Source organism: Sinocyclocheilus anshuiensis, unplaced genomic scaffold, assembly GCF_001515605.1.
Source record: "Sinocyclocheilus anshuiensis isolate Anshui unplaced genomic scaffold, SAMN03320099.WGS_v1.1 scaffold466, whole genome shotgun sequence".
Taxonomy (NCBI): domain Eukaryota; kingdom Metazoa; phylum Chordata; class Actinopteri; order Cypriniformes; family Cyprinidae; genus Sinocyclocheilus; species Sinocyclocheilus anshuiensis.
Genome location: NW_015544159.1, coordinates 1,566,100 through 1,580,451, shown reverse-complemented (window position 1 = coordinate 1,580,451; position 14,352 = coordinate 1,566,100). Strand labels below are relative to the sequence as shown.

The 14,352-nt window shown below is 38.5% G+C and overlaps 1 protein-coding gene across 1 annotated transcript in view; it reads left to right on the top strand.

Moving 5' to 3' along the window:
• Nucleotides 1-14,352, top strand: part of LOC107695544 (probable JmjC domain-containing histone demethylation protein 2C) — a 144,785-nt gene that overhangs the window by 34,112 nt on the left and 96,321 nt on the right. The gene's annotated exons all lie outside the window — the stretch shown is intronic.

Sequence of the window (14,352 nt, the reverse complement as noted above, 5' to 3'; positions counted from 1 at the left end):
GTTCGGGAGTTACGGGTGGTTAAATTCGCGGTCCGGCGCCGACCGATCTAGCAATCCCGGGGAGCTACCGACGCGCAGAGGGTGGGGTTCGAGAGGGCTCCTCGAGCTGAGGGGATCCCCCCAATTTGATGGAGATCCGCCGGCGCGTTCGCGAGAAGGGATGTTTTGAATGGTTTTTGCAAAATACTCGATAATGTCAAATCGCACATCGTTAAAACAACAATTACAATATTATCGCAGACGATATATATCGCACACCCCTACAACACACCCATTGAAGCTCTGCACAGAATTGTTTTTCTCAATTGACTTCTTTTGACATGGCTGAAGTTGTTCAATAGCTGAAAGCACTAGTGAGCATTTGGAAAGCTCTGGAAGGATAAGCAGAGCCTCAGGGGTACATCAGAGGTTGGAACAGTACTATAGAGTGTGTAACAATACTTTCGGAAGTAAAAATCCCATTCATTTCCTCCATAGGGAAATTTGATTTTTAACAATAAATAACTTATAAACCTTCAAAGACAGACTTGTTGTGATCTCCAAGATTGTTAATCAATGGACTATGTTTTGTTGAAGCAATCAGGCTAAAATGATTTAAATGTGTCTCTTTGAATACAGTGCAGTCGACAAACTATTGGCCATTTTGATAATAGGGCCAAGATCTAACGTTGTCAGTAGATTTTTGGTGGACTTCCTGGTACATTTTGTGTTTTAAATTGTATTTGGGGAATTCTGAGAAAATATTTTGTAATGTAAATTTTAAGTTGAATTCAGTTTACATTTTTCATTTAATGTAGATCTAATTAAATAATTATACTGGCCATCATCCACCTGGATCTTTATATCAGTATCTGCAGTGACCACTAAAAGACCCATATCTGTCGACCACTAATTAGAATCTTTTGTTATGCCTGTCAGTGATTTAACTGTTTATGCCTTTCTTCAATGCAAATGGCTAGCTGAATTGATAGTCTTGTGTAATCAAAACACATCTTGATCATCTGTGGTTGGGCAAATTCCACCCATACAAGCAGCTCTCTGGCTATTATATTTATCTGCTCTGTGAGTAAAGGCTTATGTGAATAAATCAACATCATTAGTCTGGCTGCTTTGTTTGCTTGCTCACATGGGCTGTGCATGATGATCAGTCAATACTACGCTGGAGCTGGCATGCTAGATGCAAACCCACATAACATCCAAATTACAAAAGCCTTGCCGGGAGGGTTGGAGATTGGAGCGGGCATGTTTATCTCTGCCTATTGTAAAAATCATCTTGTACAACAGCTAGCTTGTTGTGCAAAATGAAATGTAGGCTCTCTTTTACCATTGTATGCACCAGCACAGATGAATATGAGTTGAGCATGTTGCATTCAAGTGATGCAAATTTGTTTCAGTAAGTGATAGACTGTTTTTCAGTTCACCACTAGCTCCAGTGTGCAAATATGTTCAGTAATCTTATGCTACAAAAATCTTGATCATGTTATTTCAGCCTGTCATACTGCCACACACATTATTATCTGTCCTACAGGCTCGTCAAGGTCTGTTTTTACACTGGTGTCTTGTGCTGGGCCTCAAGTAATGTGATGCTAATGGGTGCTGGGTAACAAGAGTGATGTCAGCTGTCATTCACAGTCTTCACGGGGGCCGTAGTCTTTCAATTCAGCCTGATAAGGAGGATGAACATCAAGCCATTTGCAATAATGAGATGAACCTTTGAGCCAGTGCAATGTCCATTATTAATGAATGCTTTTATCTTAAGAGCAAAACCACTGGGCCTGATCAGTACGCTTGACTGCTTTCTGACATCACGTGCAACGAACAAATCCAAACTTTAAAAGCACAAGGCCATTTGTTCACACTGCTTTCATGTTTCCAACTTTTTGTGCTCTTGCTTAAACTGCCATATCTTGGCTCTCGGTTAACGCCTCCTCTCTTGTGTTATAGCAACTCTACACCCGTCTCCATGTGGAGACCTGAGCTCTTGGCATTGGGTGTAATTAACACGACCTGTACGGCAACCCAGGAAACTGGTTGTGCTCGACTCAAGGCAAAACTGTTCAAGTTTGGGTTTCACAGCCATAACACAGGAACCTGTTTTCCCAGGCTAGGAAGTGGGGGAGGAGGTGGAGATTAGGGCTGTTCCTGGAAGACGGCACACTATTTTTTTTTTATTCTTCAGTGAGGTGCTGCTTTCATGTGTGTGCACAGGCATGGTGAGACCAGCAGTGTGGCAGCCAGGGGGCTGGGTGCGGGAAAACAGGCCGGCCACTCCCTCCACTTGTACCAGCCTGTTCCATAATGAAGCGCGCTGTCAGGGGATCATCTTTCTTCAGCCCCGGTTTGAAAGCCAAACATTGGAAGGCGCCTGAAAAATGTGCCGGGCGCTTAAAGAAACACTAACCTAATACGCTCCTTCAGCGAGCACATGTGTAATGAGAAACAGAGGCCCTCTTTGTTCATGCACCATGTGGAAAATCATTGCCTTTACCCCACTCTATGTGTAATTTTTTTTAGAGCTGTTATTTTCCTGTAACTTAATAGGGCTTGAATTTCGGCGCGGGATTGCGGGGATTGCGCATAATTCTACTGATTCTCGCAGTTTCCGCGCTTGTAACGCTGGAAATTCCTGCAAATATTTCAGCGTGAAAGACGCTCGGGAGACATGATTGAATGTATCATTTGGACGTGCTTTTGAGTCTTACAATTTTAAACATTCAAGTGTTCAATTCAGTACTTGCACGCTCTCTGTGAGACCCCTTTCTGTGAGCTCACACCCAAAGCGTGCGCACATATAGCCGCATCTGAGAGCGCGTGACTACAGAATGAAGTTGTGTTGCGCCTTATTGTGCGTAAACGGCCAAATAGGCCCCTACATACAAAATTATGTCAAAATGCCCTTCTTGATGAGTATTCACGTAAACAGTCGATGTATACTAAACATTGTCAGTATATAGGCTATTAAGTGAATGTAAACAGTTGAGAAACAAAACTTATGTGCAACAGTTAGATCCGTACACGAGGTCTTAAAGAGACAGCAACCTAAATAAACCTGCTGCTGTCTGTCATTAATGTTTATTCATACATTGAAGACTAACCAGTGTAATTTTAAAGTTAAACAGATTATTAAGTTTCTGTGGTATTTCTGTACCTGAATATTACTGTTATACCTACCTGAAAAACTTAAAGCACAGTTAATTTTGTTTGTGCCATTGCTTATCATTTATATATTCTTATTTTATTACTGACTTTTTACTTCTCTTTTTTAGTTAAAATAAATTCAATTCAGAGTTTGAAATCAAAGTTCTTTTAAAGTATCTTCCTCACAATATAAATATGAACCAACAACATTATAAATTGTAAAACACAAATATACTGGGTGACGAAACATTTAGTTTGGATGATTGTAGTTTAAAAATATGTCTGAAAAATACCCTAACTCTCCCCTCAAATTAAAAAATCCCCTCCATAAGAGTCACCTAAAGGGGTAATCCCCCCCCCCAAGCCCAAAAGAGCCACCTAAAGGGGTAACCCCCCCCCCCCCAAGCCCTGACTTAAACAGTATAGATCATGACACTAGCAATGCCAAGGTCATGGGTTTGATTCCCAGGAAATGCATTAACTCATAAAAAATGTATACCTTGAATGCATTGTGAGTCGCTTTGGATAAAAGTGTCTGCCATATGCATAAATGTTTTTTGACTCAGAAAGGTCAAAGTGGAAAATGATGTCCATTTTTTTTTATTTGAGTCGAGTAGTGGCATAAATTGGGAAAATGCTGGCAAATCAGAACATATTTGATATTTAAATAACAGTTACGTGGACCAGGATTTTAAATTTTTATTTTTTTTTATTTTTTATTTTGCAATGGAAATAGAAACCATGAAATCAGCAGCATGTCCTGGATGACATTGTTGACAGTCAGATTATCATGGAGTAGATGTGATTTATTGTTTAACTGTCATGTCACACTTGGTTAGGACACACTGTTAATGTTCCACATATACTCCAGATGGATCTAAGAAATTTTCAGTTTTCAGACTTTTGGCTGCTTTGATACCTTTAGTTTATGGAAGCATTTCATGAAGGGGGAGTGTGCTGGTGATGCGCTGCTAAATGGGGATTAGTAAATAATGGTGTTCACACAAGTCTCGCCTAGATAACAGCAGTCATTTTCTCTTAGTAAATACTCTCCAGGTCCTTCCAGTCAGCCTACGACTGAGATATTTTTGTCTTATTCTATTATGCAATGCCCTGTTGCCAGATCTACAGCCTTATGGCACAACTGTTTTGGGCTGCAGTTTGAAATGTATGTGGGGAAACAGAAAGACTGGCTGCCATACAGTGATAAATGCACATACCTAACTGCACGCAACAACAAGTATAAAGCACTAATCATGTCACTTTTAACTCCTTAATCAGTCACTTTTATCAGTTGGAATGCTTTAATGAATCATTCAAAATTGTTCACAAGTCAATCAAACCTAAAAATTATCGGTCTGAATAGGTTTTGTCATAAAATGGTGCTAAAATGCCTCTGTGTTCACTAAATTCAGTAAATTCCACTCTCTGTCATACCAAGACATTTTGTCCAGACTTGGTAGGAAACAGTATCTGGTTTTCAGTCTGCCTCTGACAGGTTCTTCCTGAAGAGCCGTCTAAATGGGTGTATGGGAAGGGCCCATGAATAATGTAATCCAGTACAGCCGAGTACTGCCTGTGCCATTCTCAATCTTGCTTGACTGGATTCCAGTGTATTATTTGTATGTTGCATCCCTATGCATAATGCACATGCTTTTGTATCAAAATATAGTTTTGGATATAGCTTTTGACCATAGTTTTGGACAAAGAAACAGCAGGTGAGAAAAGATCAGCTTTTGAAAGTTACAAATGTTATCTCATTACCCTTAAATATTTACCTTTCTTGTGAAGAGCTCAAATTATCATGGGTCTTTAACAACAGAATACTTTATGATTTCCCTCTACAAGGCACTGTTAGAAAACTGTTGCCTTGTGAGGGCATGTATGTGTACCGTAGACAGACTGTAATGAGATGAACTTGTGTGGCCAGTTAGTTTACATTTGGCTCTTATCAGCTGGTCAGAATAATGGCCACCTTCCTGTGGAGTGAGCGCTAACTAACTCGCTCTCTTTGATCCAGAGGAAGTTGACTATGAAATACATATAGTCCACAACCTGTTTTGAAGGGGCAGTTTTACATTAAGAATGAGCTTTTTGTCTTCTTGCCAAACCAAAACAAAAGCTTCCTGGTGTGGAGGAGGAATGTATTTTCCCATGTTATGTTGAGAGCGTCCTAGATTTCAGCAGCATCTCATCTAGAAATACAGGTGGCTATTTTTAGAACACTTTGTTCATGGAATAAAGGACGTATCAAACCAATGAACGCATTCTTGCTGAGCTGTTTTGTTTTGTTGACAGATGATGCAAATGTGTAAATAATGCAATATTTAAACAAAAGACCCATGCTATGCCGACAAGCTCCAGAATTGACATTTTATCACCTGCCGTAAGAATTTTCTGACATAAATATTTCTTACTGGCCATGCAGCTGTTTTGAATTATTTGTCACATTATTATGCATACATTTTGTTCCTACGATAATAGAATTTATTAACAGATTTTTTCCTTGCAGTGCAGGTCATTGTGTCACTGACAGTATCATATTGCCGATGAGATGAGCCAGTCTCTTGGTGAAATTGCACCTGTCACGTAAACCATAAACGGGTGTCATTGTTTCTCATATTGGTGGCTTAGTGTGAGCAATTTTCTACATTTGTCTCACCACATGTAATTCTGTGTAGGCAACTGTATATATCTGATTAAGTTGCATAACTTTTCCACTCATCCACCACATTATGACCATCAGAGGGCAAAGTAATGTCAGTGAATATAAAAACTCAAGAACAGAGATGCCAAGAAAAAAAAGAAGAAAAGAAACGTTGATCATTGGATTTGATCCATACCAGGTTCCAGAAAACATTTTTACAGATCTCAAGTTACACTGTAAAAAAATAATTTTACTGTTATACAATAATGTATTATTTTAGTCTTTCGCATTCAAAATGTTGTCTTTAATTCAATGTTCAACCTTTTTTGTAATTAGTTGTGAAATTTACTAGCAATTTTGGTGTGAACATTGTTCTAAACTAAACTAAATCCTACACCAATTTTGTCACTGTAGCCCTAGCCCAGTGTAACCCTACCAAATCTAATCATTTTTTCTGAAGACATTTGCATATCTTGGTTTAAATCGTTTGTGTCGCTGCATCAGTAAAAATCAGTTCAGCTCAATCCAAACCATGTTATATTTCAATTCCAGTAATTCTGGGCCCTGTCTGCTGTTTTTCTGAAATTATATGTATTATATTTTTGCTTATTATTTACACAGCAGCCCAGCTATTCATTGTACATGTTTGGGTTCTACATTAGATTATGCAAGACTTGCATGAAACCACACTGTAAAACCCAATGAGTTCAAAATACTCAAAACTTTTGTGGACACCGATTACCTCAAACATTTAAGTAAACCAACTCAAATTTTTAAAGTTTTCTAGCTCAAAGGTAATGATAGTAGCATTTAAAAATGTTATTTTGTGCTACACAAACTTGTTAACCACAATTTGATTGAAATTGAATAAACTAACTAATCTTCATGGTTAAGTGTTAGTTAGCAATGTCACACTAGCATGTACTAATATAACTATCAAAGAGCCTATCACTATATACTTGCATGAAGTGTTAATCAACATGCAGTATGTATCACCTTGAAGTTTTGCAGCCCATTCTCGACCTAACTGTAAGCATACTATTCACCACGATGATAACCCTACAAAACGTCAACATAAAAGAAACACTTAAATACCAAAATAACAGACATTGAACAATAACACATCTCCCCCTTTATTAATCCTGTGCAAAAACACACAACATAACACTTAATTTCAACATTTATTCTCCTTACACAGTCTGACGCAAAGCATGCTGGGAATTAGAAATCTGCTGCAACTCAGTCAGTTTAAGTTCCGCTTACTAATATAAAATTTTGAGTTCTCATAACTTTTTTCTATTAAGTACAATGAACTTTCAGTAGTATTTGAGTGAAACAAACTCGTTTCATTTCATTAGTTTAAAGGGGTCATATGATGCTGCTAAATAGTTTCGCTTTCACAACGAAGCACACAGCGCCTTTACAACATGGCGGCGGCAACAACAAAACTACAGCGAGAATGAAAGTTACGCCTTCTTTCTTTGCGTGAACATTTGGGCGGCGTTATGCAAATCTTCCCACATAGTGATGTAGATATGTGGGGGCGTGTTAGAACGAGCCATTTTAGGTAGGTGTGGCTGACTCTTAACTTTATAAAGAATATCTCTTTGGATTTGAGACTTTAGTCTTTGCAACTTTACAGATCTTCTTTATGCACCAAGAGCTTGTAACACTCCAAAGAGAAAGAAAAAATTTTAATCGCATCATATGACCCCTTTAAACTGTTCAGTTTTACAGTGCAGACTTACAGAGCTGTAATGAATCAAGGCTTACATCAGTGGATTCAAGGGAATCAGTGAGATTTTATAATAACAGAAGCTCTTGAGTTTCAAAGCTACAGAATCAAGGGTTTTTCTTTGTAGATTTTCCCCTGAGGTTTACCAGCTCTAACATCACAACTCATGGCTGTGTTTCTCTCTCTTTCTGAGTTTTCTGAGATTGGCTGCCACATCTGACCTTGATGCTAAATGGATGCTTCTTGAAGCTGTCGCAAAGTATTACTTCATTGTGTGCCAGGTCTGTTATCCAGAAATGCTTTTACTACTGTTTTTCGAAATCCACTGCAAACATGTTGGAAAAAAAAAACATTGCCAGAGTTCCCTTTTCATTCATTAATTTACTTGCTTTTTTTTGGCAGAATCACTACATCTGTTTTTTTTTTTCTGATGACCTCTGTGTCCTTAAATATCTCAAATGAGATTCAGAGTTAATTTAAGATGCTTTTTTAAAGTCTTCTCTTACCTTCAAGGAGGATAATGTTTCTCAAACACTGGTCTTTTGGTCTTTTGCGGCATTGTGTGCTAGAAGTTAAGATCTCTCAGCAGTGAAGTGCCAGGAGATTAAGCATAACGGTGTAAGAAAATCCTGCTCTCAGTACTGTCTTCTCATCGATTTTTATTATTGGGATGAATAGTGTGCTGCAGCCCTCATTACAAGACAGATCATCTTCCAGATCATGCACTCGTCTTCCTCTGTGTCACAGATGTATCTCTAATTTCTCAGCCATGGCCTACTGACTCGTCTGTCACTATAGACATATGCTAACTCAGAATGAAATGGATTATGTTAATGGAATGCTTTGAGATATCTTTAGCTCCTTTGCTGCTCTCCATCATTATTGAAATACACTGCAGTGTTTTGTCTTCAGTTCCACCAGTGACGTCAGCACTGTGAATCCAGCCTTTTCACAGTAATGATTTTGAAGATGCTCTGATGGACCAATTGATGGATAGCAAATCGGTTTTGACAATGTCAGAAATGCATTAAAAGTTACAATTTTCTCAACTTTTGGTTGCGGTTTTCTTGTTGCATGTCCTCTTGTGCAGTGTAGTGTAAAGTAGGGATGTAAAGATTAACTGCGAGCCGGTCGAAAATTGATTAAAATATTTGACGATTCAAATTGGTTGAGATGCCAAACAAATAGCGATACAATTGGAGTAGGAGTTTATATGAATGTATCTCTGAGGGGAACCGACTGTCTTTAGAAAAGTTTACGTGGTATTTTCTTTTGATCTTGCCTCTGAACAATGCATATTAAAGTAGTGTTCATAAGCGCAGCTCTGCTTTGTTTACAGCGGTAACCCAGGAAATACTATATCACTGCTCTTCATAAGCGCCACCTGCTGTCAGAGAGTGAACCTGCATCTCATTCAGCTCATCTGCTGTTTCGTGCAGATGTGTTTTATGTAGTATAGTTTCACAAAACTAAAGTCAGACCATTCTGTTTTTGCTTCAAATTTCGAAATTATACAGTCTAATTTAGATGAAAAACTACACATGCTGCATGTATGCTGCATCTTTGATCATGATTAAAATCCAGCGGTTGCCTCTAATTTTAAATGGAATGAGCACAGACACTTAGTTTGTTCATATTAAGAAATTTATTTTATTTGTGTGACTTACTTGTTTGATTTGGGGTTTGTTTTAAAATTTCAATTTAGTTTTGTTATATTTTAATTTCACAAAGAAACATGCAGCAATAGCCTAATAAAACAACACCTTTTCATTTACTGTATAATGTCTTCAATCTCATTTTGTAAAAAAAAATCTTGAGAAAATCAAACTGTGAAATCAAAATCGTGAATCGAATTGAATCAAATCGTGAGTTGAGAGTGAATCTTTACATCCCTAGTGTAAAGTAAGTGTGGAGTTAGCATAAAGCATCAACTGCAAACTGCTGATTAGAGTTTTAATTTTGATTAATTTATAATTTATGTTATATTTTAGAAGCTGTCTTTAAACTTGTATGGCTTTCTTTCTTTTGTGGAACACAAAAGATGATATGTTGGAGTCAGTGTTTTATTTTAAAATTTTTTTCAAGGAAGGTTAGAGGTGTCCAGTGTTGTTTTGAACCATACTTTTTCTATGTTCTATGTTTTTCTACTGTTTTCTTCATACAATTTTATTTTCTAAATGTTTTATTTTCTAAAATTATTTTGTGCTCTGCAGAAGAAAGTCGTACTGGTCTGGAACAACATGAATTAATAAATGATGACAAATTGAAATTTTAACTCAGTAGCAGAGTATGTGAGCGGAGTGGAGCGGCAACAATTTCCCCTCCGCGCTCCAAGCATTCAATAATCACTCCGCTCCAGCTCCGCTCCGAGTTCACCATTTCCCGCTCCCGCTCCACTCCTCGCTCCACTGATTAGAAACACCGCTCCGCCTTCGCTCCGTGGCTAAATTATTTCACTATGCTTGAAAAATCAATGTTCTGTTCAGAAATTATATTAAACGAAAAATAAATGCATAATACTAGAAGAATAGTTTTAACATAGTTTATTGGAACACTACAATTAGCCCAAGTCCATATTGAATGACTGCTTATCTCGCTTAGCTTACTTGTCTGTGCAACGTCTCTCTACTATGGCGAAGCTGAGGGCAGTTACTTCAGAAACAGAAAGAATATGCTGTAACTTTTCAGTTTTTAAGCTGATAAATCACAGGACAGCGTTGACCAAATTTTCTTCATTCCTGAATGTATGCGCATGATCTGTACGTTATGTGCGAGCTTGTGTGTTCTGTCCGTGTGCAGCAATGTAGCAGCACATTAGTTTCGAGCAGAGATTTAACAAACTGTACAACTTGCAACATGCTTTAACCTCCCGCAATCGTCCATCGCCATTTTAACCTTCATATGTGATCCACATAACTGTCAAGCTAACTAATTATGTTTAATGCGTGAATTGGCATAATTTGTGCCCTGTGACGGAGCGGTAGCGGAGCGTTCTCGGAGCAAGTGAAAACCTCAACGCTCCGACTTTCAAAAAAAGGCAAAATCACGCCGCTCCACTCCTCGCTCCGCTCCCACTCTGCTCCGCTCACATACTCTGCTCAGTAGGCAGCATTACATCTACATTTCATTCATTTACCTGATGCTTTTATCCAGCTTATAAGTGAGGAATACTGTAACACAACAATTAATTTTTACCATCTCCATCTCAAGGAGATAAAATTATTACTGTTACACAACTTTTTGTGTGTTATGTGTAATATCTATTGTCCAATCTTGCATTCATCCACTATTATAACCCTTACCTCTCAAAGTTAGCTGTATTGTTTATCAGTGGTTGCTTGTTAATGACTGACATTGGAGAGTGGTGTGTGAAGAGGCACATGGATCAGTTTCGTACAGTATGTGGTGTCATTATTAACGTAATAAGACCTGTGATTTATAGCCCATTGGCTGTGGCTGGCTGAACTGCACTAGTTCATATGTAGCGTCAATGTACAGCAGAGCAACCAGCACTGCCTCAGCCAAGCAGGAAACACTCAGACACAATGAGTCTGCACTGCAGCCCGCTGCCAAACAAACAGCAGCAATCGGCAGAAACAACTGTATTCTAATTCTCACTGCGCTTATTCCACGATTCATTGATCTGTTCATGTGGATCGGCGTCGCATGATAACATTTGATCTGTATTCTCCTCATAATTGAGAACAACTGCAAGCTGTTTCCCACTGACCAGTAAAGCACTCCATACCTCCTGTGGCATGACATACTTGTCATTTGTATGCACCACGTGTACACCAGAAACCTGCTTCCCAGTCTAGTTGCCATGCACACAACACACTAACCTGCTAAACACGCTTGGAAACGGTCACCATTCAGACAGCGGTCATGATTGAAGCAGCAAATGAATGCCCTTCGCCAGCGCGCAAAGGGAAGATGGTCTCATTAATTGTTTTAATTGTTTGTTAAATGATGGCTGTGTTGGGACCAAAGACAAAGCAGTGTGGTCTTGCTCTTTTATTCGGCTTTAATGGCGCTGGCAGCTGCAGTCACGTTGAGAACACAGATGTGTGTGTGAGAGAGACAGAGTTAATTGGTGTGTCTCATCGCCAGGCAAGAGGAGGAGTGCCTTTTGGGAATGACATGGCTCCAGAGGTGCAGTGAAAAGTATTTAATTGGATTCGGCAGAAATTCTTCTGTATTTTTATTTCTCTCTCTCCCTCTGATACACACATCGACTCCATCGACTCTAACAAACCCTATCAAATTGTTTTCATTAATTTCCATATATAGTTTGCAATAGTAGTCCAAAAACAGGAAATCTGACTTTTAACGAATTGTCTTAATAACGAGTCTTTTCCATCCTGGAGATCCTTATTATATTGGTGAATGAATGACAGTCTATAGACACATACACACTTCAGTTAAACATGGTTGCCACTCCCAACATCTTGCATGTTTTTCCTATTCCACTGCCCGCATCGCATCTTTGTCAACACAAAAGCGCATTCTGTGTGAATGGCGCCTAGCACTATGAGCGCGTCACACGTGAGCGGTTAATCACGTGCACCGATATGCGGTTGAATCGTTCTTTTCTCTTTACTGTTATCATTGGCATATTGTCAAAGTGTCTAATTCTGACGGTTGGTAATATTTCTATTCAAAATCGTGATTCCTCGATTTCTAAAAAATAAAATCGTGGCAAAACATTAAATTAGAATTAATCGATAAAATCGGAAAAATCGCAGAGCCCTAACATTATGTGAGATGTTCGAAACCTTAGTATGAAACCACTAGTAGCCTTCTATTTACAGGTAAATATTACAGTATACAAACAAAGCACTCTATCTCGGCTTCAGATGGTTCAGAATGCGGCAGCCAGATTGTTGACAGGAACAAAAAAGAGGGAGCATATTACTCCTGTTCTTGCTTCATTGCACTGGCTCCCTATCAAATTCAGAGTTGATTTTAAGATCCTTCTTTTTGTATACAAGGCATTGCAAAAGTCAGCCCCGGATTATATCTGTGATCTTATCCAGCCATATACAACCACTAGGTCATTAAGATCTTGTAACCAGGTTATTTTATCTGTCCCTCGTTCTCGCTGTAAATCCAAAGGTGACCGAGCTTTCGCTGTTGCTGCCCCTAAATTCTGGAACAGTTTACCCCTTATTATCAGGGCCTCTGTGTTTTTAAATCAAATTTAAAGACTCATTTTTACACTCTTGCATTTGAGTGATGCGGTGTATGGTACTTTTGATGTATGTTTTTGTGTATATATACATATATATTTTTTTCTCCTTTTAATTTTAATCTCTGTTGCTTCTCATCTAACTTTTTATTGTAAAGCACTTTGGATCAACGATGGTTGTGTTAAAGTTGTGCTCTATAATTAAATTGACTATAAATAAATCATAGTTATGGGTTTTTCTTTTTTCTTCAGCATTATTGCTGTTTGATTATTACTGATTATTACATCATAGACAGTGGCAGCTTTAATAGGCTGCATTCACACTAATGCACAGATCTATTTCGACATAGCAGATGTTTTGTCCTGTTCTTAAAACATAAATGACTGTGTTTACATCAATTTCATATCATAAAAGTATTCGTTTTACCATTTAAGTGCATTTAACCACAGCCACGATCAAGCTTCAGGACAAACAAACGCAAAGCACACGTGAAAGTCTGCCAGTACATGAGTTTCATGCATCTAATATGTCCAAACGGCATCAATGAAGGCACATCTAAAGATAAAACACTGAAATAACGGCGGGTGGAAGCACACACTGTCAAGCAATGCGCATGTGTCTCACAGGGCATATCCTGTGCAATGAAGCCCGCAGCGATTGTCTTTAGCACACACACACTCGATTCTGATCATGTTTTTTTTCCTGCACTAAGCTTGGTTTTTCTAAAATGTGCCCAGATCTCGGATTTAAAAATAGTGGGTGCATTTTTTCTGAACACTGCATAGTTTTCAGTGTATGTATTGATAGATTAATGCTTATTAAAGCTATAATGTTATTCAGATTAAGAGCTTGTGAATGATTTTCTCTTTGCATTTTGATAGCCTAAGCGCCAGTCTGTCACTTTAAGACAATATACTGACACACATGCACACATTTCAGCCTGTGTGGATTGTGCTTTCAACGTTTTATTATCAAACATGTCCCGCAATTTAGCAACAGTAAAGACGGCATTTTACAACCATCACCGACTGAGCTGATTCTGACGTTAAGTTTTGGTTTTAGGGAGGAGCGAATGCGCACCGCTGTTAAGGGAAAGAAGTTGCGCAAGACGAAATGCAGCGTTAACTGTTCTCCTCCTTTAACAGCTTTACCTCATGTCTTCTTTTATATAATCCTTAGAAGCCAAAATCGAAATAAAAAAATAAAATTAGCTTAATAAAACAGCCACAGGCCTAAAGTGTAAGCAGACATTTGAATGTTTAGTTCTCTCTTCTATCATAATTAAACAGGGCTTTCATGTTGCGCGTGCTGAAGCTCATCCGCGTGGGCGCGATCTCGCTTCTGAATTGCGAATAGCAAAAATGCATCATAGACAAATGTTTGAAAAACAGCTGGCGACTCTGGTGAGATAGAATTTGCAAGATAATGTATATATAGCAATAATAAATGTATGTGTGTTTTCTTAATTTCTCCAGTACCGAAAGCAGAACCGTTAACGTCAGAGCTTATCGATACTCCGGTCTTTCATAATTTAGCCCCGGGACCGATTAAATACCGGGTTTCGGTACCCATCCCCACACATACACACACACATACACATACACACACACACATATATATATGTATATATATATATATATATA